General features: G+C 39.7%; 2 pseudogenes; one reads left to right on the forward strand and one right to left on the reverse strand.

The window, feature by feature from the left end:
• The first annotated feature begins 5,305 nt into the window (after positions 1 to 5,305).
• LOC115897017 lies at positions 5,306 to 14,056 on the forward strand (annotated as a pseudogene).
• On the reverse strand, positions 10,805 to 10,914 carry LOC115897214 (annotated as a pseudogene).
• Positions 14,057 to 26,243: the final 12,187 nt, after the last annotated feature.

Raw genomic sequence — 26,243 nt, forward strand, 5'->3', positions numbered from 1 at the left:
GTGAGACCCCCATCTCTAAATCAAAAATCATATAAGTGCATGGGAAGATATGCCATAAGCAATGCTGAAAGACAAGGACAAAATGGGCAAATATATTTGCAATTTACACCATAGACAAAGGGCTAATTACCTAAATATATAATTACAGTAAATCAATATGAAAAGAATAATTAAGATTCATAAATTTTTAAAGAAAAATGAGCAAAGTATGTGAACAAAAAGTTCACAGAAAAAGATATACAAATGGCTTGTATGCATATAAAAAGAAAGTGAACTTCACTCATAATAAAAAATGCAAATTAAAGCTAAACTGGGAAAGTGATTAGATCAGAAAAAAATCCAAAAGTTGAACAGCTTTAGAATAGTTAACAGAATATACGGGGAATAATAATGGGGAATAATATATGGGGAATAAGGTAATCTCATACATTGCCAGTGGGACTGAAAGATGGTATAACCATAATACAAGGCAATTTAATATTTCTGTAATCTTCAATGAATTTACCCTTTGACCTGGCATATTCACTTCTGGATATTTTATATATTCCCCTGCACACTGACAAAATGATGTATGCACAGGGTAATTCATCATTGCATCATTGATAGAAAAAGATTGGAAACAACCAAAGTGACCATCTATAAGGAAATGGTTAAATAAACTATGCTATATTCATATAATGGAACACAATACAGCTGTAAAACAAAGCAAAAAAAATTAAGACGCCTTAGCCACTGAGTGGGATGAAGACAGAGAAAGAGAGAATTAGGAAGCCTTTTTGTACTGATATGAAGAGCTAAAGGATCTATTTTAAGAAACAAAAGGAAGGTACAGAATAGTAACATAATCTTCTACCTTTTATGTAAGCAAGAGGGTAAAATAAGATATATTCTTTTCTTCTTCTTCTTTCTTTTTTTTTTTTTCTGACAGACTCTCACTCTGTCACCCAGACTGGAGTGCAATGGCAGGACCATAGCTCACCGCGGCCTCAACCTCCCTCCCTGGCTCAATGGATCCTCCCACCTCAGCCCCCCAAGTAGCTGGGACTACAGATGTGCTAATTAAAAAAAAATTTTGTTAAGAGATAGGATCTTGGCTATTTTGCCCAGGCTGGTCTCCAACTCCTGGGCTCAAGTGATCCTTAGGCCTCAGACTCCCAATGTGCTGGGATTACAGGAGTGAGTCACACTGCAGCTGGCCTAATTTTATTTATTTATTTATTTTATTTATTTTTGAGATGGAGCTTTGCTCTTGTTGCTCAGGCTGGAGTGCAGTGGTGTGATTTTGGCCCACTGCAACCTCTACTACCTCCCAGGTTCAAGCGATTCTCCTCCCTCAGCCTCCCCAGTAGCTGGAATTACAGTCGTGTGCCACCACACCCGGCTATGGCCTTACTTTAGGTTTTGTTAAATTAGGATAGGCTAGGTTATGTTGCAGTAACAAACACACGAAAAGATCAGAGGTCTAACCGCCTAGATTTTTTTTCTTTCCTCCACAAAATGTCCATCCTGGGCGGACTGGGAACTCCATTCCGTACTTCTAGAATGCGTGTGTGACCTAGTTCTGACTAATGAGATGTGACAAAGTATCCCAAGGACTTCTGGGAAATATTTCCTCACTCTTGAAAAGAGACAAACAGAAGTTGACATCACTTCCGCTTGACATGCTTATATAGGATGTCTGGAACTTTGGGAGCCATCTTGTTTCCTTGGGAGGGGCAAGCTGGAGAGCCACAAACCTAACATTCCTGTAATAGTACAGGTAAAAATAGAAAGGACCTGGGTCTTTTTTTTTTTTTTTTTTTTTTTTTTTGAGACTAAGTGTCTCTCTCTTTCGCCCAGGCGACAGTGATCTCGGCTCACTGCAACCTCCACCTCCTGGGTTCAAGCGGTTCTCCTGCCTCAGCCTCCTCAGCCCTGGGACTAGTGCGCCACCACACCTAGCCTATTTTTGTATTTTTAGTAGAGATGGAGTTTCACCATGTTGGCCAGGCTGGTCTCAAACTCCTGACCTCGTGATTCACCCACCTCGGCCTCTCAAAGCGCTCGGATTACAGGCATGAGCCACCGCGCCCAGCCTTGGGTCTTTAATTATGTCAGTAAACCTATGAATTAACCAACTCTGGGCAATTCCTACCTAAGGATTTCTTTGTGTTTTTATTTTATTTTATTTCAGTAGTTTTGAGGGAACAGGTGGTGTTTGGTTGCATGGAAAAGTTCTGCAGTAGTAATTATTGAGATTTTGGTGCACCCATCACCTGAGCAGTGTATACTGTACCCCATATGTAATTTTTTACCCCTCATCCCCCTCCCACCCTTCCCCCGGAATCCCCAAAGTCTATTATATCAGTCTCATGCCTTTGTGTTCCTCATAGCTTAGCCCCCACTTATAAGTGAGAACATGTGATGTTTGGTTTTTCATTCCCAAGTTACTTCACTTAGAATGATGGTCTCCAACTACACAGGTTGCTGTGAATGCCATTATTTCATTCCTTTCTATGGCTCAGAAATAGATATATATTTATATATATATATATATATTTGGATGAATCTTTAGGGTTTTCTAGGTATACAATCATATTATCAGCAAACAGTGATAATTTGACTTCCCCTTTACTGATTTGGATGCCCTTTATTTCTTTCTCTTGTCTGATTGCTCTGGCTAGGACTTCTAGTACTTTGTTAAATAGAAGTGGTGAAAGTGGGCATCCTTGTCTCATTCCAATTCTCAGGGGGAATGCTTTCAACTTTTCCCCATTCAGTATAATATTGGCTGTGGGTTTGTCACAGACAGCTTTTATTACTTTGAGGTATGTTCCTTGTATGCCAAATTTGCTGAGGGTTTTAATGATAAAGGCATGCTGGATTTTGTCAGATGCTTTTCTGCATCTCTTGAGATGATCATATGGCTTTTGCTTTTAATTCTGTTTATGTGATGCACCACATTTATTAACTTGCATATGTTAAATCATCCCTGCATCCCTAGTATGAAACCCACTCGATCATGGTGTGTTATCTTTTTGATATGCTGTTGGATTTGGTTAGCTAGTATTTTTTTTAGGATGTTTGCATCTATGTTCATTAGGGATATTAGTCTGTGGTTTTCTTCTTTTATTATGTCCTTTCCCACTTTTGGTATTAAGGTGACACTGGTTTCATAGAATGATTTAGGGAGGATTCCCTGTTTCTATGTCTTTTGGAATAGTTTCAGTAAGATTGGTACCAATTCTTCCTTGAATGCCTGATAGAATTCAGCTGTGACTCCATCAGGACCTGGCCTTTTGTTGTTGTTGTTGTTGCTGGAAATTTTTAAATTACTGTTTCAGTTTCACTACTTGTTATTGGTCTGTTCTATTTCTGTTTCTATTTCTTCCTGATTTAATCCAGGAGGGTCGTATATTTACAGAAATTTATCCATCTTCACTAAATTTTCCAGTTTGTGTGCATAAAGATGTTCATAGCAGCCTTGAATGATCTTTTTTATTTCTGTGGTATTGGTTGTAATATCTCTTGTTTTGTTTCTAACTGAGCTAATTTGGATCTTGTCTCCTTTTCTTGGTTAATCTCACTAATGCCCTATCAATTTTTTGATCTTTTCAAAGAACCAGCTTTTTGTTTATCTTTTGTATTTTTTTTGTTTCAATTTCATTTAGTTCTGCTCTGATCTTTGTTGTTTATATTATTCTGCTGAGTTTGGGTTTGGTTTGTTATTGTTTCTCTAGTTCCTTGAGGTCTGACCTTAGATTGTCTATTTGTGCTCTTTCAGACTTTTTGATGTAAGCATTTAGTGCTATGAACTTGCCTCTTAGCACCACTTTTGCTGTGTCCCAGAGGTTTTGATAAAGTTGTGTCGCTATTATCTTTCAGTTCAAAGAATTTTTAAATTTCCATCTTGATTTCATTATTGACCCAAAGATCATTCAGGAGCAGATTATTTAGTTTCCGTGTATTTGTATAGTTTTGAGGGTTCCTTTTGGAGTTAATTTCTAAATTTATTCTACTGTGTTCTGAGAGGGTACTTGATATAATTTAAATCTTCTTAAATTTATTGAGACTTGTTTTGTGGCCTATCATATTGTCTACCATGGAGAATGTTCCATGTGCTGATGAAAAGAACATATATTCTGCAGTTGTTGGGTAGAATGTTCTGTAAATATCTCTTAAGCTCACTTGTTCTAAGGTATAATTTAATCCATTGGTCCTTTGTTGACTTCCTGTCTTGATTACCTGTCTTTGCTGTCAGTGGAGTACTGAAGTCCCCCACTTCAGCAGGGTTGTTCTGTCATGAATTGCTGTAAGGTCCTGAGCTGGTTGACCTCCAGCCAGAGAGCACCAGGGCTTTTGGCCTGTCTCATGGAATTTGCAGCAGCCCGCTACTGCTTTCAAAGGATCTGTGATTTCTTTCAGTTTTCCTAGTACACTCCTGTGGTGGTTCCTGGAGCAAAAGTCCATGACATGAGTCTCCACACACTGTTCTGTCCATACAAATGGGAGCTGCACATCAGCCCTGTCTTCTATCCGCCATCTTCCCTCACTGGTTTTTTTGACTTCGACAATAAATCATCAGCCTAATGTAGGTGGGCTCTACCACTTACAGGAAGTGCACATTACTGTTCAGGTAGACCAAAGTCAAATCATGGTGAAAGGTAAAAGGGAAGCAAGGCACATCTTCACAGGGCCAGAGAAGGAAGAAGAGAGCCAGAATTTATTATGTGAGATAATAAAATGTATTTATTGTATAAACTATTTCAAATTGTTTTTTCTGTTATTTGTAGATGAAGATATCATTTATAGGTTTCTTATTTATTTTTCTTGTTTTATTGCATTGACTAGAGCATCCAGTGTGGTGTTGTACAGCAGCATGAAAGCAAGCATCCTTGTCCCATTCCTGAGGTAATAGGATTACCTCTAAATTCACCACAAAGTATGGTGATAGTCATAGGTTTTTGGTAGTCCCTTTAACTAAGATAGGAAATTTCCCTTCTATAGCAAGCTACTGCAAGTCTTAAAAATCTTAACAGGTGTTAAATTTTTCAATTTTTTTTAGCATTTATTGATATAATCAGATGCTTTAATTTGTGCATGTAGTGAATTATATAAACTTTATTTTTGTTTATTATTATTATTATGTATTTTCTTAGAGACTGGGTCTCACTATTTTGCCCAGACTAGTCTTGAACTCCTGGGTTCAAGTGATCCTCGGCCTCCCATAGTGTTGGGATTACAGGCATGAGCCACCTTGAGGGCCCAATGTATTTGTTTTTATCAACATTCAGTTTTCCATGCCAATAATGCTCCTGCAAACATTATGAATGTTCCTAAAACTCAGTAAACTTTCTGTAAAAAGTATGGCAAGCACCAACCCCACAAAGTGACACAGTACGAGAAGGGCAAGGATTCGCTATATGCCCAGGGAAAATGGCCTTGATGGGAAGCATAGTGGCTATGGTGGACAGACTAAGTGGATTTTCCAGAAAAAGGCGAAAACTACAAAGAAGACTGTGCTAAGGCTTGAGTGCGTTGAGCCCAACTGCAGATCTAAGAGAATGCTGGCTATTAAGAGATGCAAGCATTTTCAACTGGGAGGAGATAAGAAGAGAAGGGGGTCAAGTGATATAGTTCTGAGTGTCATCTTTTGTTTTATTATAAAGACAATAAAATCTTGAGTTTATGTTAAAAAAAAGATTCAGTTAAGATTCTTACATGCAATCGAGTGATGTTTTTTAGGAAACTCTTAATCTGTAATCCCTCCTGACCACACACAAATACACACTTTCTCTTTTGCTTGGAATATATTTTTTGGATCATTTGTTCTGTAGAATTTCCTACGGTTTGGATTTTGCTGATTATCTTTCTGTGATAGTGTTTAACATGTTCCTCTGTTCCTTGTTTTTTTTTTTTTTTTTTTTAAAGAAAGTGGCCAATAAGGGTTTTTTTAAAAAAATTATTTCATTTCCATATTCATAAACTTAAGTATATTTGAAGTGTTTTAATCATTGCAATTATCATTTTTATTAATGCATGATTGTTGCATCTTTAGCCAGTAGGAGCCTCTTCAAGTTGTTTCCTAAGCAGTTTTGACACTCTCTCTGTAGTCTTCAGCTTTCTTGCCTCAGATATGACATGTTGGTCTAGGCTCATCTTGTGTATTTCTTGTCCCAGACCTGGAAGCAGCCTTTTTTCAAGTGAACATTGATTTCGTGTATATGTGTGAAACGATGTTGAGAAACTACTATCTAGTTACTAGGGGTGCTGACTACTACTGGGTAGATCCACTTTCTAAACCTTCCTTGCATTCCATTTTATCTGATTTAAATATAATCACACATTTTTTCATTGGAATATCCTTTTCCATCACTTTATTTTCAAACTTCTCAGATGATTTTGTTTTAGATGTGTCTCTTATAATGGTTTTCAAACATCCAGTCTAAAATTCTCCTTTTATCCATGGGCTTAACCCAATCATATTTAATGTGGTATTGAGACATCTGAACTATTCCTCTCATTTTATTTGTCTTTTCTACTTCTCCTGGATTTTTAAAATTTCCTTTTGTCTTTTGCAAAACTGGTGAGTTTTCTTTGTCTTATTTTGTCCTTCTCAAAATTTAAAACTTGCACCTGTTACTTCTTCTAGTGGTTATCCTAACTTATATGAGTTTTACAATATATTTGACTGATTTCTTCAGTAAGATACTGCTTCATGTATTCTCTCTTCTTTTTTTTTTTTTTTTTTTTTTTGTTCTGTTTTTGTTTTCTGGTTAAGTTCATTCTCTTTTAATTCATTGTGGATGGTAAATTTTCCAGATCCTTGAATATTTATAATTTTTTTTTTTTTGCATTTACACTTAATAGTTTAGCTGGATATAGAATTCTAGGTTTGTAACCATGTTCTCTCAAAATGTTGAAGATGTATTTATATTGCTTTCTTGTATGCAATGCATTTTTACTGAGAATTCTGATACTAGTCTTTGCAGAAAAATTTTAAAAAATCTTTGGATGCTTTTAGAATTTCTCCTTACACTTGTTCTAAAATTTCACTATTTGTATCTAAGTGTAGTCATTTCTATTCATCCTACTCAGTTTTCAACTGGAAGATTTGTGCTTTTATTCAACTCTGGAAATTTTTCTTTTAATGTGTTTTTAATTTTTCCTCTCTCTCTCATATTTTCAATTTTTTATTTTCTCCTGGAATGTGAATTGATAGATTTGGGAACCTTGGTTCTACCCTCCATGTTTCTAAACATTTCTTTCATAATTTTTCTCTGCCTTCTTATACTACATTTTGGGATAATCCCTCAGCTATTGTTTCTAGCTCAATAAACAGCTCTTCATCCGTATTCATTCTACCATTTCCCTCTCTTCTGAATACTTTTCACTTCCAAGATCCCTATTTGATTCTTTTTCGTAATTTCCTTCTTGTCTTATGGATTCAATTGTCTTTTATCCCTGTGATGAAAGGTTCGTTATACTTCTCTTAAAATCACCTTCTGCGAGTTCTATTATCTGTTTCTCAGATACTAGTTATTTGTTTCATTTTGTGCTTCTCTTTTATGATGTGTTAGTAATTCTTGGCTCTGTGCACATCTTTTCCTCTGAGATTCTCTGTTGCCCCAACTATGGGAGCTATTTATTGCAACCTTCTTCCAGCGACTGTGGAGGAAGATGATGGGGATGGGCCTAGATGTAGCTTTCTGAGTCTGAAGAGACTGTTTCTCCTGGGTGTCAGCAGCCTACTAAGACATTGCCTAGGGACATAAGGATTTCCCTTCACTTCTGAGAGCAGAGATACCTCTGCTAACCACTGCATACACAAAGTAGAAAGTGGGAAGGGGCAGAAGTATCAGGCTTCTCTTACCCAAGTGTACAGTACTGGGTTAAATAGTAACCCCGCACAATTCATGTTCACCCAGAGTCTTATTTGGAAATATTGTCTTTACACAGAGACTTGGTGTCTGTGTCCAAATCACTACCTCTGTCTTCCCAGTGGGGAGAAGACCATGTGAAGACAGAGATTAGAGTGATGGGTGCACAAGCCAAGCCATGCCAGAGACTGACAGTAACCACCTGAAACTAGAGCCTTCGGAGAGAGGAGGTGTCTGCTGACACCTTGATTTTGGACTTCTAGCCTTCAAAACTATAAGAGAATGAATATCTATTGTTTAAGCGTCCCAGTTTGTGGCACTTTGTGATGGATGCCCTAGGGAACTGATACATCAAGTAACCCTACCAATCACTCCTGTCCCACTCTCCACCCATTTTTCATCTTTCCAATTTTTAACTGTAAGATTCTCAAGTTCATGATAATGTAGAAGCCTTTTTCCATCTCTCTTATAGGTGACTATAACAAATTGACCCCATATCACCCCCCGCTTTTAGCCAAGAGAAAGAAATTTACCACAAGACGGTCTTTCCTACTTGGTGCACTTGCAGTTGAAACTCAGTGTTCCCTCCTAGATATCAGGTCATTGTGATTCAACTCTTTGAGTCTCAGTTGATTCATCTAGAAAATAGGGGCCGGGCGCGGTGGCTCAAGCCTGTAATCCCAGCACTTTGGGAGGCCGAGACGGGCGGATCACAAGGTCAGGAGATCGAGACCATCCTGGCGAACACAGTGAAACCCCGTCTCTACTAAAAAAAAAAATACAAAAAACTAGCCGGGCGAGGTGGTGGGCGCCTGTAGTCCCAGCTACTTGGGAGGCTGAGGCAGGAGAATGGCGGGAACCCGGGAGGCGGAGCTTGCAGTGAGCTGAGATCCGGCCACTGCACTCCAGCCTGGGCGACAGAGCAAGACTCCGCCTCAAAAAAAAAAAAAAAAAAAAAAAAAAAAAAAAAAAAAAAAGGAGTGATAATACTACCTCTTACCCAACAGAACTATCGTGAAGATCCATAAAGATAAGTGTCTTCGTCCATTTTCTACTGCCTTTTTTTTTTTTTTCTTGTCTTGCTCTGTCAGCCAGACTAGAGTGCAGTAATGCCATCTCAGCTCACTGCAACTTCCCCCTTCTGAGTTCAAGCAATTCTCGTGGCTCAGTCAGCTGAGTATCTGGGATTACAGGCATGTGCCACCATGCCCAGCTACTTTTTGCATTTTTGATAAGGAGGTTGTTTTGCCAGGCTGGTCTCAAACTCCTGGCCACAGGTGATCTGCCCACCTTGGCCTCCCAAAGGGCTGGAATTATAGGCATGAGCTACTGTGTCCAGCCCGTTTTCTGTTGGTTATAACAGAATACCTGAATCTGGGTAATTTTAAAGAAAAAAACAATTATTTCTTATAGTCATGGAGGCTGAGAAGTCCAAGGTCAAGGGGCCACATCTGGTGAGGGCCTTCTTGCTGGTGAGGACTCTGCAGAGTCCCAAGGTGGCACAGGGCATCACATGGTGAGGGGGCTGAGGATGCTAGTTCAGGTCTCTCTTCCTCTTCTAATAAAGCCACCAGTCCTACTCCCAGGATAGCCCACTAATCCATTAACCCACTGATCAACTAATCCCTTCATGAGAGCAGAGACCTCATAACCCAGTCACCTCTTAAAGACCCCCTCCTTAATATTACCATGTTGGGGATTAAATTCCAACATAAGTTTTGGAGGAAATAAATATTCCAACCATAGCAATAAGTTTGGTAAAGCCTCTTGCAACAGAGCCTGACTCAGAGTTGGAGCACTATATTTTCCTTATGCTAAGTGCCACTAAGATAATATTAGCAACTATGACACATATAGAAAGTAATACATGTCATCACAACTTTTGCACTGGTTACCCTATTCTGTGAAGATACCTTGAGAAAATAACATAAACTACTGAAACTTCTTTATGCTTGAAAAATGTTCATCATAGTAATCCTTTAAAAAACACTGGCAGTAACATGAATAGCCAACAGTGGGGGAATGATTACATAAATCTGCATTTTCCAATGTATATTTTTTTACTATGCAAATGTTCTTTAGCAATTCATGTATATAAATATACTTATAAAACTTGGAGTGTTTTAAAATATTTTGTAATTTTGTTTTCTTTTTATTTAACAGACACATGTAATGCTTATTACATACCAAGCACTGTTCTAGGCATTGTTATAGGCACTTCAAAAATATTTAGAATATTATAAATATTAGCTCATTAATATATGTTTTACAATTTTTTGTGAAATTTTTTATGTTTAAAAAAGTATTACAATTCTACAAAAAATATTAACTTAATATAATCTTCAATAATATTCATGTTATTAAGACAAAATTCAACTTTCTGTTTAACGTGTGACACATACTTTAAATCAATAATGTAAGACAAAATATAGTTTGTGATTTACATTTTGAAATGGAATTGTTTATTGTGGTTAGTTTAGGGACCAAGCCTATATTCAGTATAGATTAAAAGTAACTACATGCAGCTGGGCCCGGTGGTTCATGCCTGTAATCCCAACACTTTGGGAGGCTAAGGTGGGTGGATCACCTGAGGTCAGGAGTTCCAGACCAGCCTGGCTAACATGGTGAAATCTCGTCTCTACTAAAAATACAAAAATTAGCTGGGCATGGTGGCACACGCCTGTAACCCCAGCTTCTCGGGAGGCTGAGGCATAAGAATCACTTGAACTCAGGAGGTAGAGGTTGCAGTGAGCCAAGATCAAACCACTGCACTATAGCCTGGGCTACAAAGTAAGACTCTGTCTCAAAAAATAAAATAAAATAAAATAAAAGTAACTACATGCTATGGCAGTTAAATGGACAAAAGCTATTGTGATTGCCTAATGTTTAGAATTTTTGCATTTTAGCTTAAAATATCAACTTTTTTAATTAAAAATTTCTTTTCACATCAGATGAGTAATGTGCTGATGTCATAACAAAGAAGTTTGAAGGAGTCACATCTCACATATTAGCATGAAAACCCAATCATTGCCCTTATGAATCACAAACTTTGGATCTCAACTGTTTTATTTTTGGACATTTTATACTTTGTTTCGAAACAGAGATGAGAGAGATTTCAGGCTGTCATTTGCAAACAATTTTCTACAAGTACATTTGGAAATGGAATTGGGGTATGGATAATCATTATTCCCAGTAAACGAATTGTTCCTTGCTATAGTTTGAATGTGTCCCCTAAATTTCTTTTCTTTTCTTTTTTGAGACAGAGTCTCACTCTGTCATCCAGGCTGGAGTGCAGTGGTGCAATCTCAGCTCACTGCAACCTCCACCTCCCGAGTTCAAGCAGTTCTCCTGCGTCAGCCTCCCGAGTAGCTGGGATTACAGGCACCTGCCACTATGCCTGGCCAATTTTTGTATTTTTTGTAGAGATGGGGTTTCACCATGTTGGCCAAGCTGGTCTCAAACTCCTGACCTCAGGTGATCTGCCCGCCTCAGCCTCCCAAAGTGCTGGGATTACAGGCATGAGCCACTGCGCCCGGCCAGCATAATGTTTTTAAGGTTCATCCATGTTATAGCATGCATCCATGTGGAATTTATAACTGTCCAATAGACTTCTTAGGTGTTAGTCCCCAGTGTGTTGTGCTGAGCGGCGTATGGACTGAGGAACTGGCTTATTATCTCCACTAACCCTGTGTGTACCCATGTGACACACACCCAGAGGCTCTCAGGCTGCTCAGCTTTAAAGGGGCAATGCTTTAAATAAAAAACTGAGCTACTTTTTACTTTTTGAAATGAAAACAAATGCCATTGCTGTCTTTGACAATATGACCCCCCTGGAATGATGTTCATGAATCTTCTAGAAAATCATGAGCACCTTATGGGACCCCCATGAAATGGACCTTTTTGCAGCCATTAGATGTGATGCTCATGAAGACAAAATGTATGAGAAAAATGTTTATGACCTAATGTCACAGGGGAAAGTGTAATACGAGGTCATAGTATGCTATGAAAATTAGAGGAAGACCATTTAAAACTATGTAAAGATATTTCTGGTAAAAAGACAGAAAGGGAATGTACAAAATAATAACAATACCATGCTGGATGGTAGAACCATGGGTACATTTTTTTCCTTCCTGAACTTTCCAAAGATCTGTAATGTGCTTATATTACTTTCATAATTTAAACCATGATCACTGGCCTTGAGCAGCTTTTTGCTCAAGTCAGCCTTGGTTCAGGCCATCACAAAAGTACATGCAGACCCTCATATCTATAGATAGGAATCTTTAAGTTAAATGATTGGAAATTTACACAGGAACCACTTTCTAATGTTCACTTTGGAAAGGTAACTGCCATTGGCTTGCCTTTTAGAGGACAGCTTATTTTAATGAGGCCCTTTTTGTACTTCATTAATCCACCCCCATGGCCTTTAATTAGACCAAATTCTGATTCCCATACACTTCTTTAAACAAAAGAACAGTACATTCATGTAATGTACCAGCCCACCTATTTTAATGTGTTGGGACGGATGTCGGCTTTGTTGTTCAGGAGGTCTGAGGTCTAACTGTAGCTGTGTGGACTCTGGCAAGTGAAACTCCCCTCTGAACATTTTTCTTTCTCATCTGTCCCATGTGAATAGGAGTCCTGACCTCGATGGAGCTCTAAGTGAGAAGGAAATTCTCAGCTCCTTAAATGATCTCTGTATTTCTCATAAGTAGACATGCTCAGGCTGAAAAGCAGGAAAGTAGAAGTGTGATCAAAAGTCTGGAAAGCAGGAAAGGGAAGTGTGTTTAAAAAAGGGTACACATGAAAATAAGCAAGACAGGAGAGAAAGCACCAGAGGGTGAATCTCAGGAGACCTGAATTCTACTCCCAGCTCTGCCCCTGGTCACTGGTGATCCTGAGTTAGTCATTTCCCTTCTTTAGGGCTCAGTTTCTTCTTCTGTGAAATTAGGTGACAGGTCCAAGGCCCCTTTGATCACAAATCCTTTTTTTTTTGCGATGGAGTTTCACTCTTATTGCCCAGGCTGGAGTGCAATGGCGCGATCTCAGTTCACCGCAGCCTCTGCCTCCTAGGTTCAAGCGATTCTCCTGCCTCGGCCTCCTGAGTAGCTGCGATTACAGGCATGCGCCACCACGCCCTGCCAATATTGTATTTTTAGTAGAGACAGGGTTTTTCCATGTTGGTCAGGCTGGTCGTGAACTCCTAACGTCAGGTGATCCGTCCACCTTGGCCTCCCAAAGTTCTGGGATTACAGCCATGAGCTATCGAGCCCACCCCCTCCCTCTCGTGACAAATTCTATTAATATTTCATGCTGTATCATAGGACAAGGATTGCCTATTTAGCCTCATTTGGTTCTTACAGGACCTCTTTGTTATTCAAAGGACTCAGCAAAATGTTGACTTTTTAATCTTTTAATTCATTCTCCCGTCATCTGTGAAGTAAATCAGAGGAGAAAATCCAGATCAACATTCCCATCTAAGTCAGTTTCTTGAGTCTGATACTTAACAAACAATAAACTGATGAATCATGAGATGGCCTTGGAAAATATTAGACACTTAAATCTTCTCAACATTTTTGAGGAAATAGGCTGTAAATGGGGGAAGAAAAAAATGTAAATGTGTTCAAGATGGGGAATTGTCTTAAATAAAAATAACTACATTTTATTTTTAAATTTAAAAAAAAATACTTCCCCTGCAAGAACACTTAGGATGAGAACAAAAATACTATTAGGGTTTTTTTTTTCTTTAGAACTCCCAGCCAACTCTTGCTAAACAGAGCATTTTGGAAAATTTGTATCATGGCTGCAGATTCAGGCAAGGAGGATGGTTGGGATGGGTGACTTTTCCATCCACTTTCCCGGTTACTTGGTTTCCCTGATGGTGCCACTCTGCTCTAAAACCAAACGCCATCGTCATCAGGGGAAGGTGTGGGGTAAAAGCATAGAGGTGGTAACATTTATCTTCCAGCTCAGTACCTGGTTCTCTCCTATGGTGGCAACTCCTCTAAAAAGGTGCCCACTACACCCATAGTCTTTTTTGTTTCTTTATTTTTTTCCACACAGTCAAAGCTTTTTACCAGGAGAAAACTTCTAAGTGTATTGTTCAGATCTATAAGTGGTCGAGCATGTCCTACACTGGGTTATATGTTCCCAATGTTGATAAGCTTCTACGGGATACAAAGGCAGAATTTTCCAGTTAGCGTTACAGTCACTAGCCTGGGTTGAGATAGCATGGAGATGTGAGAGGAAGGGGTGTTTCTAGGGTCTATCCATCAGGGTTCAGTTGCAGAAACCACTAGGGTTAATTTAAACAAATGATCCCTTGACAAGAGAATTAGGTACTTAAAAAAATGTTTTAGGTACTGTAGGAAGAGCCCTAGGGTGACCTTCCAATAATGACTCCCCAGAACAAGATGGCAGAAGTGGCCCATGAGGGAGCTGCTGCTTCTGTCACTACAGTAAGTTGGAGAATCAGGAAATACTAGGATCACATCGTTCCTGACACCTACAAAGCTAAGAACCAGACAGTGGGACTCTTCCCACTTCTGTCACAGAACTCCATTGTCTCCACATGTGTGCATGCCAGGAGAATGACAGAGAATAGCAGACCTGTGGCCCCCACCTTATTTCTGCCTTCCAAACCCCCAAGTGAGTTTCCTTGATGGACTCAGAACTCCAGCTCTAAAGGAGTCCAGGAAATTAATAGCCTTTCTCTTTTTATCTGAAGCATTTAGCAAGCATATTAGCTGGAAAAATTACCCCCACTTGTTTCTGTCTTGGAATCCTATAAAAGTTTATCAACCTTGGGAACATATAACCTATTGTAGGGTACTCTCAACCACTTATAGCTCAGAACAACACATTTCGAAGTTTTTCTGGGAGTGGGAATGGAGCTGAGTGGGCCTATCTGTAATATTTGACATGGAGTGGGAACAACACAACTCCCCCCAGGCCCCTTGAGGTTCACTCTGATACACCAAAGCCAGCCCTGAACACCATCATGTGTATAAGAAGAATCTATGCAAAGTGTAAGGCCTTCTGGTGGGGGAGGACTCACAGTATAGAATATAAATCACTCTTGGCTTCCCAGAGCTTATGCTGACTCATTTGAGAAACAGAAACAGTGACTGGGAGGCCAACATATACTTACACATGCATATAATATATATATGTGCACACACACATATATAAAACTTTTGAAAACAAATGTACTAGAGAATTTATGATTTGCATATTTTAAAAATCTACCTTAGATAGCATCAGTATGTAGAGGCTAGGGACATGTTCAATTCCAACATTTATTGAGGGCTGACTGAGTACCAGATGAGGGCTAGATACATCCATGCATGCTTTTCCATTTAATCTCCATAATATGTGAATTTAGAATTCCAGAAGCATGAGATAGCTAGACACATAGATATCCTTGGATATATAAAAAAGTTATTAGACTTCCCTGGTAGGGAAATTTAGGGATAGACACTGAGTATGTGTGTAGATGACACATTTGTCTTTATTGAGAAAGAGCGTTGAGAGGAAGGTGCACTTATTTAGAGAAGATGTCGGATTTCCAAAATCAGACACGTGGGGAATAAATATGTGTAGCTCACATGGCATTGCACTGCTGATGATCATCTTAACTATAATTTAATGGTTAGCTTATAATTTAATGGTGTTATGAATGAGGTGTTATGACCTCAGCGTACTGCCTGGTTGTTATGTGCCTGTGTATGCACACTTCTGTGTGTTGGGGAGGGGGAAGTTCTGTTTCAGAAGTCACCAAAGAGAAAGTTATTCTCTTAAGTTATTCTACTTTAGAGGAAGTTATTCTTTTAAGTTATTCTACTTTAGAGGAAATTGTTCTCTTAAGTTATTCTCTTAAGTCTACCAAAGAGAAAGTTATTCTCAAGTTATTCTACTTAAGAGGAAGCAGAAAAACACTAACCCACTGACACAACACATCACAAAACACGGAACACAGAAGTAGTTGGTCAGAACTCTCATATTCAAAGGCAGATCTTCCATCTCCAGCAGCCAAAGACTTAAGCCATGTTCTGGGTAAAGTAACAAGAGGAAGACATTTTTCAGAACTCTCCTGAGGAAATCAAAGGCTTTTGGGGGGCAATTGAGTGGGTAAGGATTCTGTATTTACAGGTACAATGTGTCCAAGATGGATGGAGGAAGACCTCCTGATTTGGGAGGTAAGTCTTGCCACCAGGTGACACACACTATTTTCTTTCTTGTTCTTTTTTTATTTCTTTAATTTTCTATATTGATAGTAATGCTAACAATGGTATCTACTGAGTTTTGGTTTTGTTTTTGTTTGAGACAGAGTCTTGCTCTGTTGCCCAGGCTGGAGTGCAGTGGCGCGATCTCAGCTCACTGCAACCTCTGCCTCCTGGATTTAGGCACTTCTCCTGCCTCAGCCTCCTGAGTAGCTGGGATTATAGGCACATGCTACCATACCCGGCTAATTTTTGTATTTTTAGTAGAGACAGGGTTTTGCCATGTTGGCCATGCTGGTCTTAAACTCCTGATCTCAAGTGATCCACCTGCCTCAGCTTCCCAAAGTGCTGGGATTATAGGCGTGAGCCACCGCTCCTGGCTACTGAGTTCTTATGTATGTGTTTGGTATTTACTACCTCATTTAATAGGCATGTCATTGTTCTCATTTTCCAGACAAGAGAAGGACACTTAAAGAGTTTACCAAAGTCGGTCGGGCGCGGTGGCTCAAGCCTGTAATCCCAGCACTTTGGGAGGCTGAGACAGGCGGATCATGAGGTCAGGAGATCGAGACCATCCTGGCTAACACGGCGAAACCCCGTCTCTACTAAAAAATACAAAAAACTAGCTGGATGAGGTGGTGGGCGCCTGTAGTCCCAGCTACTCGGGAGGCTGAGGCAGGAGAATGGCGTAAACCTGGGAGGCAGAGCTTGCAGTGAGCTGAGATCCGGCCACTGCACCCCAGCCTGGGCCACAGAGCGAGACTCCGTCTCAAAAAAAAAAAAAAAAAAAAAAAAAAAAAAAAAAAAAAAAGAGTTTACCAAAGTCATAGAAAAAATAGCCATGAGCTCCAGGATTTAAACCCATGTCTGTCTCCAAAGTCTGAGCTTTTAACCACCATTGAGGTCCTAGCATCAGGACTGAGTCAACAAAACTACTGTGGAAGTAGGCCCAGTTCTAGCACAAATACAGAGAAGATGTGGAATAAAAATAATCCAAATCTCCAAGTGCTAGGAATGAAGAAAGCCATCAAAGGCAGAGCAGCTAGCTGAGCTGATTTCATAGTAGCCCAGAAGAATATGGATCTGTAGTTAGGGCCAGGGCCTAATACCCATGACAGGACAGGAGGAAGGCAGTGAGCCCTGCATAAAATTGAAGGCCTTGAGCTGGCGTGGTGGTACATGCCTGTAGTCCCACTTGGAAGGCTGAAGCAGGAGGACCGCTTGAGCCCAGGAGTTTGAGGCCAGTCTGGGCAACATAGTGAGACGCCTTATCTTAAAATAAATAAATAAGGCCTTGTAGCACTCTTCCCCCTTAAATGGGGATAGAAAAACTGAACACGGGCCCTGGGAATCAGCCAGGAAGCTCACCATTTGTTTAAGGTCCTGAACGTGAGGGGGAAAATGTCATCCGGAGAAATCTAAACCCTGGGTCTATGCCATATGCATAGGAGTGAGGGCCACTGACACACTCAGCATTCTGGCAGAAGCAAATGTGTGAATCACCTCCATGGAGAAAACGTTACTACTCAAGAGTTTCAAGGACTCCCATAGGGGGAAACAACCTGTTGAAGACAAGTTCACAATAAAAAATTACAGATACCCTGCTATGCTGGTGAGAGTCAAATCCTGTCTAAGATTTAAAGAGTGGAAATCAGGTTGGACTGGAAAAAGAAAAAAAAGAAAAAGCAACTGCGTCAATTCAGGCCAGAAAGAAGACAGACATAAAGAAAGCCAGCTGCAAAGTTCACAGGAACATCGCTTCCCCCAAAGTCAGTCGGCAGCTGCAAAATGCCATAAAACCCCCTCTTTGAGTGATGACTGCTTTCCTACCAAACTCCCAGACAGCTTTGCCATACCCACCTATTGCTGGGTACCCAATTGCTGAGCTACTGTTGCCTCATGGGAGCACCCAATACCTAGTTAATCATCACTTCTCTTAATCGACCCTGCCCCCAACCAGAGTAGGAGCAACCAATCCAGAATTGATGCCTACTTCCCTTGGAATCTTCAGAATCCTTCAGCAGCTTCCTGTCTTCCCTCTTTGGAGTGACATTCCACAGTTCCCCTGGAGTGGCCTCCCTTGCTGGACTGAGTTAATAACGAATTTGGTCAAACTACAGACTGGCTCCTGATGCTCCATGGTGATTAGATTTTATCAGTAGAGAGTTAGCATATGCAAGAAACAGAAAAATTGGCACTTACCAAAAGTCAAAATAATAGAGAATCTAGAGAATGCTATAAATAATAGTTGATTTTAAATGATTAAAGAAATGATGTTGATAATAATAATGATAGCAAACATATGAAACTGTTCTAAGGGCTTCACAAAATATTAACTCATTCAGTCTTCTCAAAGCCCTTGTGAAGTAGGTAGGTACTATTGCTTTCTCTCTTTTACAGATGAGATATTAGGAAATTTGCTCATGGTTACCACAAGCTATTAGAGTGGCAGAGCTGAGATTTGAACCCACACAGTTTAGTTCCAGAGCAGATGCTATTAATCACTATAAATTAAAAAGCAACAGGACACTATTAAATAAGAGTAGGGCAATTTGAAGAAAGAGCCAAATCAAACTTCCAGAAATGAAAAATAGAGGCAATCATTCATTCATTCATTCATTCATTCATCAAATATTTATTAAGCTCATATAATGTGCCAGACACACAAAGACTCTGAGGATATTGCAGTGAACAAACCAGACAAAAATCCTTGTCCTAGTAGAGTTTACTTTTTCTTTTTTTTTTTTCTTTTTGAGATGGTGTCTCCCTCTGTCACCCAGGCTGGAGTGCAATGGCGCGGTCTCGGCTCACTGCAACCTTCGCCTCCCAGGTTCAAGCGATTCTCCTGCCTCAGCTTGCCGAGTAGTTGGGATTACAGACATGTGCCACCACACCTGGCTAATTTTTGTATTTTTAGTAGAGACGGGGTTTCGCCATGTTGGCCAGGCTGGCCTCGAACTCCTGACCTCAGGTAATCCACCCACCTCGGCCTCCCAAAGTGCTGGGATTACAGGCATGAGCCACTATGCCTGGCAGAGTTTACATTTTAATGAAGAACACAGATAATAAATATAATGCATAGCATGTTAGGTAGGGATAAGGGCTACACAGAAAAAACAAAGTAGGGAAGGGGGATGTGAAACATCAAAAAGGGGGGTTAAGGCCACGTGTGGTGATGTGCACCTGTAGTCTCAGCTACTGGGGAGGCTGAGGTGGGAGGATCGCTTGAGCCTCAGAGGTTGAGGCTGCAGGTTCCCCTGCACTCCAGCCCGGGTGACAGAGTGAGACCCAGTCTCAAAAAAAAAGAAAAGAAAGAAAAGAAAAGAAAAAGAAAAGAAATTGAAAAAGAAAAGAAAAAAGAGGGGAGGGAGCGGTTGAAATTTTAGACAGGGTGTCTGAGAAAGCCTCACTGAGAAAGTGATTTTTATTCCTCTCCTGAAAAAGTGAGACAGCAAGTCAAATTGCTGCATGGGGAAGAACTTTTCAGGCAGAGGAAATAGCCAGAACAAAGGTCCTGAGTGGGGAACATGCCTGGTGTTTTGTTTTTTTTTTTTTTTTTTTTTTGAGACGGAGTCTCGCTCTGTCGCCCAAACTGGAGTGCAGTGGCCGGATCTCAGCTCACTGCAAGCTCCATCTTTTTAGGGTTCACGCCATTCTCCTGTCTCAGCCTCCCGAGTAGCTGGGACTATAGGCGCCCGCCACCTCGCCCGGCTAGTTTTTTGTATTTTTTAGTAGAGATGGGGTTTCACCGGGTTAGCCAGGAGGGTCTCGATCTCCTAACTTTGTGATCCGCCCGTCTTGGCCTCCCAAAGTGCTGGGATTACAGGCTTGAGCCACCGCGCCCGGCCCATGCCTGGTGTTTTTAAGTTACAGCAAGGAGCCTTGCTTGCTGTGTGGATAGAAGTAGAGAGAGAGAGAGAGAGAGAGAAGAGAGAGAGAGAGAGAGAGAGTGTGTGTGTGTGTGTGAGAGAGAGAGAGAGAGAGAGAGAGAGAAAGAACGAGAGAAAGGGAAGAGAGAGAGTAATGGGAGATGAGTTCATGACATAACAGGGGGCTGAATCGTGCAGGGGCTTGCAGGCCACAAGGAAAACTTTGGTTTTACTCCAATGACAAGGGAGCCACTGGTGGGTTCTGAGCAGAGGGACATAAGGATCTGAGTAACTTTCACAGCATCACTCTGGCAGCCATACTGAGAATACAGTGTAGGTAGACCAGCTAGGAGACTATTGCAATAATCCAGGCAAGAAATGATGGTGACTTGGACCAGATCTGTTTTTAGGTAAAACCCATAAGATTTGCAGTATTTGCAGTGTGAGACAAAGAGAAATTAAAGGTTTTTAAACTGAACATCTGTAATATCTGAATACCACCTTCAATCTCATTAAATGAGATAGGAAAAATGGCAGGGTTTGGGAATGAAGATCAGGAGCTCCATTTTTAAACTTCCAAGTGGAGATATCTCCTAGTCAGCTAGGTATAGGGGTCTGGAGTTTAGGGGGGAGGTCTGAACTAAAGATATAAATTCGAAAATTATCAGCATATCTGTGGGATTTGAAGTCATAAGACTCAAGACTCATGACTTCATCTGGAAAGCGGTTGAGATTGCGAAAAAGAGAAGCGGTCCAAGGACTGATCCCTGGGGACTTCATCATTGGGAAGTAGGGAAGATGAAGAGGAACCAGCTAATGAGACTGAAACAGAGCAACCAGACATATAGGAAGAAAACCAGATGACGATGGTGTATTCAAAGCCAGATGAAGGAAGTTATTAAGGTGTAAAAGCCAATAGATGGGTTAAACAGAAAATTAGGCCCAGATGAAGACAAAATTAGTAAATTCAAAGTTAGAAGAACAATGGAAATTTTAAAAAGAGTGATTAAGGGAAATGAAGGAAAAAGAGATTCAGCATGCATTTAGTGAGCATCCCTGCAGAAAAGAAGAGAGAATATGAAAAAAGCAATCTTTAAGAGGAAAACATCTGAGAATTTTCTATAATAAAATTTAAAAAGACGTGAGTGTTGTAGGTTGGTGGGTTGGTTTCCCTGGGAAGTAGACTTGGACAGAGATTAGCATGCAGGAGGCTTATCAGGGAGCGCTCTTGGGATCAGCACCAGTGTAGGGGATGGAAGCAGAACTGGGCAGAGGCAGAGTGTGAGTTATGATGGAGTCTCAACTAAGACTTCAGCCACCTCATGAAAAGAATGACCTGGTTTGCCCAGGACTTGGAAGTTTCATAGGATGTGGAAATTTCAGTGCTAAAGCCAGGATAGTCTCTGGCAAACTAGAATGAGTTGATCATCCTACCACAGGGAACTCTGAGACTAAGATGAAACTTTAGAATTGTCCACCATAGGGATGAGAAGATCGGTTCTTTGTAATCCTGCATCGACCAATCACTGGATGCAGGCTGTCCTCAGGAAGCAGTGTGACCCTATGAGTAAAGCAGCACTATTCAGCTGAGGGCAATTCCTGGAGAGGACTAACATTTCTGACATTTGAGCATTGTCTCCTAGAAGCAGCCCCAGCTCCCAGTATCCAGCATCTGGAGGATTAGGTCCATAGTCTGGAAGAGAGATTTGGGTAGTGCAGGATTGCATCTACCATAATGGGTCTTTCTTTTGATAGTTCTCAAAAGAAGATGTATAAATGGCCAACAAACATGAAAAAATACTGAACATCACTAATGATCAGGGAAATGCAAATCAAAACCACAATGAGATACCACCTTACTCCTACAAGAATGGCTATAATTAAAAAATTAAAAAATAATAAATATTGGCATGGATGCGGTGAAAAGGGAACACTTTCACATTGCTGGCAGGAAAGTAAACTAGTTCAACCAATATGGAAAACAGTATAGATATTCCTTAAAGTACTAAAAGTAGATCTACCTTTTGATCCAGAAATCCCACTACTGGGTATCCACCCAGAGGAAAATACATCATTATATGAGAAAGACACTTGCACACACATGTTTATAGCAGCACAATTTGCAATTGCAAAAACATGAAACAGCCCAAATGCCCACCTATCAACGAGCAGATAAAGAAAATGTGATATATGTATATATATATATATATATATATATATATATATATATACACACACACACACACACACACACACACACACACACACACCATGGAATACTACTCAACCATAAAAAGGAACAAAATAATGGCATTTGCAGCAACCTGGGTGGAGTTACAGACCATTATCTAAGTGAAGCAACTCAGGAATGGAAATCGTGTGTTCTCATTCACAAGTGGGAGCTAAGCTGTGAGGATGCAAAGGCATAAGAACAACACAATGGACTTTGGGGATGAGAGGGAAGGGAAGGAGGGTGTGAGGGATAAAAGACTACACATTGTGTACAGTGTACACTGCTAAGATGATGGATGCACCAAAATCTCAGAAATCACCACTAAAGAGCTTATCTATGTAACCAAACATCCCTGGTTCCCCCAAAAACCTATTGAAATTAAAAAAAAAAAAAAGAAGACTTGAAAGGATCAAACTGTTTTTGAGTAATTTAACTCTGTCCCAGAACAAAGCTTGAGACATTTATAAGAACATGAAGACATCCAGCATCTAACAAGGTAGAATACACAATGTCTGACATCCGATAAAAACTTACTGGGTATGCAAAGAAGTAGGAAATTATGATCCATAATGATGAGAAAAATAAATTAATAAAATCATATTGAAAAACAGCATAGATGACAGAATTAGTAAATAAGAACATTGAAAGCTATTGTAAGTATATTTCACATGATTGAGAAGCTAGAGGAAAGATTGAGCATGTTAAGTAGAGACATGGAAGACATGAAAAAGGCCCAAATTGAACCTCTAGAGATGAAAACCATAATGTCTGAGATAAAATGTATGGCCTGAACAGCAGATTAGACACTACAGGAGTTAATAGAACTCATCAGGAAGGTATAAGAATTAGAACCACTGTGTACCTAACAGTAAAGCCTCAAAGTCAAAGCATATTAAGCAGAAATTAACAGATCCATAGGAGAATTTGATAACTTCACAACCATAGTGGAAGATTTAAATACTGCTTTATCAATACTTGACAGCAAAAAAGTGAGATTTTTAAATAAAATATATACTTTTAAACATTTTAAATAGAAATCCAAAGTAAGTACAAATTGGCATTGAAGGTCTGTAACCTCATGTACTGAGACATTTGTCATCTATCATGAGCTACTTCAGGGCAGGAAATGTGTCCTGTTTAGGATTGAATCTCCAGGGCCCAGCATGGGGCCTGACACTTTTTAGATTATCAATAAGTAAATACTTATACATTATAAATATAAGTGAATTCTAAGTGAGTAGCTAAAGCATTAGTAAGTCTATAGAAGAATTAAATGGGCAGTTAAACAGTTTGAATTAATGGAGATGTATACAACTGAATCCAATAGCAAATAGAGCATACATATTTGTTTCAAAAACATGAGAACAACCATAAAAGTCAACCATACAGTAACCATTAGACAATGAAATTTTTGCTATCATGCAGTTTCAGGCGACTGTAACTCTAACTGATGTTTTCTTGCTATATAAGCAGTGAATTCAGATACTTTTAATGGTTCTTGCAAGTATAGTTATTTTATTTTCTGGGAAGTTGAGGAGGGGGCAACACTTCCCTCCTCCCATCCTTCATGCTGACAAGCTAATATCACTTCATAATCAGGCAATAAAAATAAAAGTCTTGATACAAGGACCTGACAAAACAGCAAGAAGCGATGTGGAACTCAGCACAGCAGGTGCAAGAAGTGACTTAACAAAACCTTACAATCAGACAATATTAGAATTCAGCCCAAATCTCAGTGTTGATCATCACCTTATTGAGAAAATGAGATATCAACTGTAAAATTATATGGTATTAATTGTATAATAAACGGACATTCAGTTTTCAGCTCATATGTTGTTTCTATAAACTCCCCTGTGAAAAAAGTGCATTCAAGTACATACTGTTATAGTTAGATATCTAGGTTAATTGAGCCCTATCTGATGATAGGCAGGACTCTTATGCCCAAGGCGGTGAAACAAAATAGACATCAGTCTTATGGAAGATTTCTTCTTTTTTTATAACAGTTTTATTGAGATGTAATTCATATACCATACAACTTATCCATTTAAAATGTACAATATGATGATTTTAGTATATTCACAGAGTTTTAAATCATCAACACAATCAATTTTAGAATATTTTCATTACCCCTGAAAGAAATTTTGTACCCATTAGACCCATTAGCGATCATTCTTCATTGCCCACAACCCTAGGCAAACACTAATCTACTTTGTGTCTCTACAGATTTGCCTGTTGTGCATATTTCATATAAATAGAATCATACACTCTGTGGTCTTTGTGATTGGCTTCTTTCACTGAACATTTCAAGGTTCATCCATGTTGCAGCAGGTATCAGTAATTCATTCCTTTTTATCAAATAATAGCCCATTGTATAGATAATACCACATGTTATTTATCCATTCATCAATTGATAGACATTTGAGTTGTTCCTACTTTTCAGCTATTATGAATAGTGTTGCTATGAAGAATTCCTGTGTAAGCTCTTGTGGAGACATTGGTTTTCATTTCTTTGGGTTATATAGCTAGTAGTGAAATTGCTGGATCATATGATAAATCTACGTTTCACACTTTGAGGAAATGCCAGATTGTTTTCCAAAGCAGCTGCACCATTTGACATTCTCATCAGCAGTGCAGAGTTCCAATTTCCCCACATTCTTGTCAACGTTTGTTATTATGTCTTTTTAAATTATAGCTATCCTATTTCATTGTGGTCTAAATATTGCTTTAATGGGGCTCCTTTCTTTCTATCTTTCTTTCTTTCTTTTTTTTTTTTTTTTTTTTTTTTTTGAGACAGGGTTTTGTTCTGTCACCCAGGCGGTGGTGTAATCATGGCTCACTGCAGCCTCAACCTGCAGGACTTCAGTGGTCCTCCCACCTCAGCCTCCCAAATAGCTGGGACTGCAGGCATGCACCACCACACCTGGCTAATTTTTTTTTTTTTTTTTTTTTTTTTTTTTTTTTTGAGAAGGAATCTCACTGTGTCATCAGGCTGAAGTGCAGTGGTGCAATCTTGCCTCACTGCAACCTCCACCTCCCTCCGCCTCCTAGGTTCAAGTGATTCTCCTGCCTCAGCCTCCTGAGTAGCTGGGACTACAGGTGCACACCACCACGCCCAGCTAATTTTTTTGGTTTTGTTTGTTTGTTTGTTTGTTTTTAGTAGAGACGGTGTTTCACCGTGTTGGCCAGGATGGTCTTGATCTCTTGACCTCGTGATCCACCCACCTTGGCCCCCCAGGTGTTAGCCACCACACCCAGCCCTCCTGGCTAATTTTAAAATTTTTTGTAGAGACTGGGTCTTGCTATATTGCCTAAACGGGTCTTGAACTCCTAGACTCAAGCAATCCTCCTGCCTCAAGCCTCCCAAAGTGCTGGAATTACAGGCATAAGACACTGTGCCAAGCCAGTGAGGCTTCTTTCTGATTGAGTGTTCTGCAAAATAAATGAATGTTTTTAATTACTTTACATAATCTATACTTTATTAACTTTGTTTACTCAAAAAAAATCAGATTTGTTATATAAAAAGTGTTTGGTTTTCTATTACTGTATAACAAACCATCCCATAATTTAGGGGTTTAAAACAAGAACCATTTTATTCTCTTGCTATTCTGTAGGTTGACTGGGCTCTCCTGGATTGTTATTCTACTCCATGTGATGTTGGCTGGGGCTGCAGTCACCTGGGAGTGCTACCGTACAGGAAAATCCAAGCTATCTCACTTACATGTCTGGTACCTTGGCAGTGATGGCTGGAAGGCTGGACTCAGATGGGGTACTTGAGCAGCTAGGATTTTTTCTATTTCTACATAGTCTCAAGGCCTCTGTTTTCCACATGAACTCCCAAGCAGAGTAGTTGGACTTCATATGTGGTAGCACAGAGCTCCCAAAAGTGCAAAAAGGGAGACTTTGAGACTTTTGTAAGACTTTGGCCTGGAACTGGTCTAAGCATCACTTCTACCATGTTTTATTGGTTAAAGCGAATCTGGGCCAGTCTAGATTCCACATGGGAGGGGACTACAGAAGGGCAGGAGTCATAGGAGGCATGGATCCTTGAGGGCCACCTTTGGAT

The sequence above is a fragment of the Rhinopithecus roxellana genome, chromosome 4 (assembly GCF_007565055.1).
Source record: "Rhinopithecus roxellana isolate Shanxi Qingling chromosome 4, ASM756505v1, whole genome shotgun sequence".
Lineage (NCBI taxonomy): Eukaryota > Metazoa > Chordata > Mammalia > Primates > Cercopithecidae > Rhinopithecus > Rhinopithecus roxellana.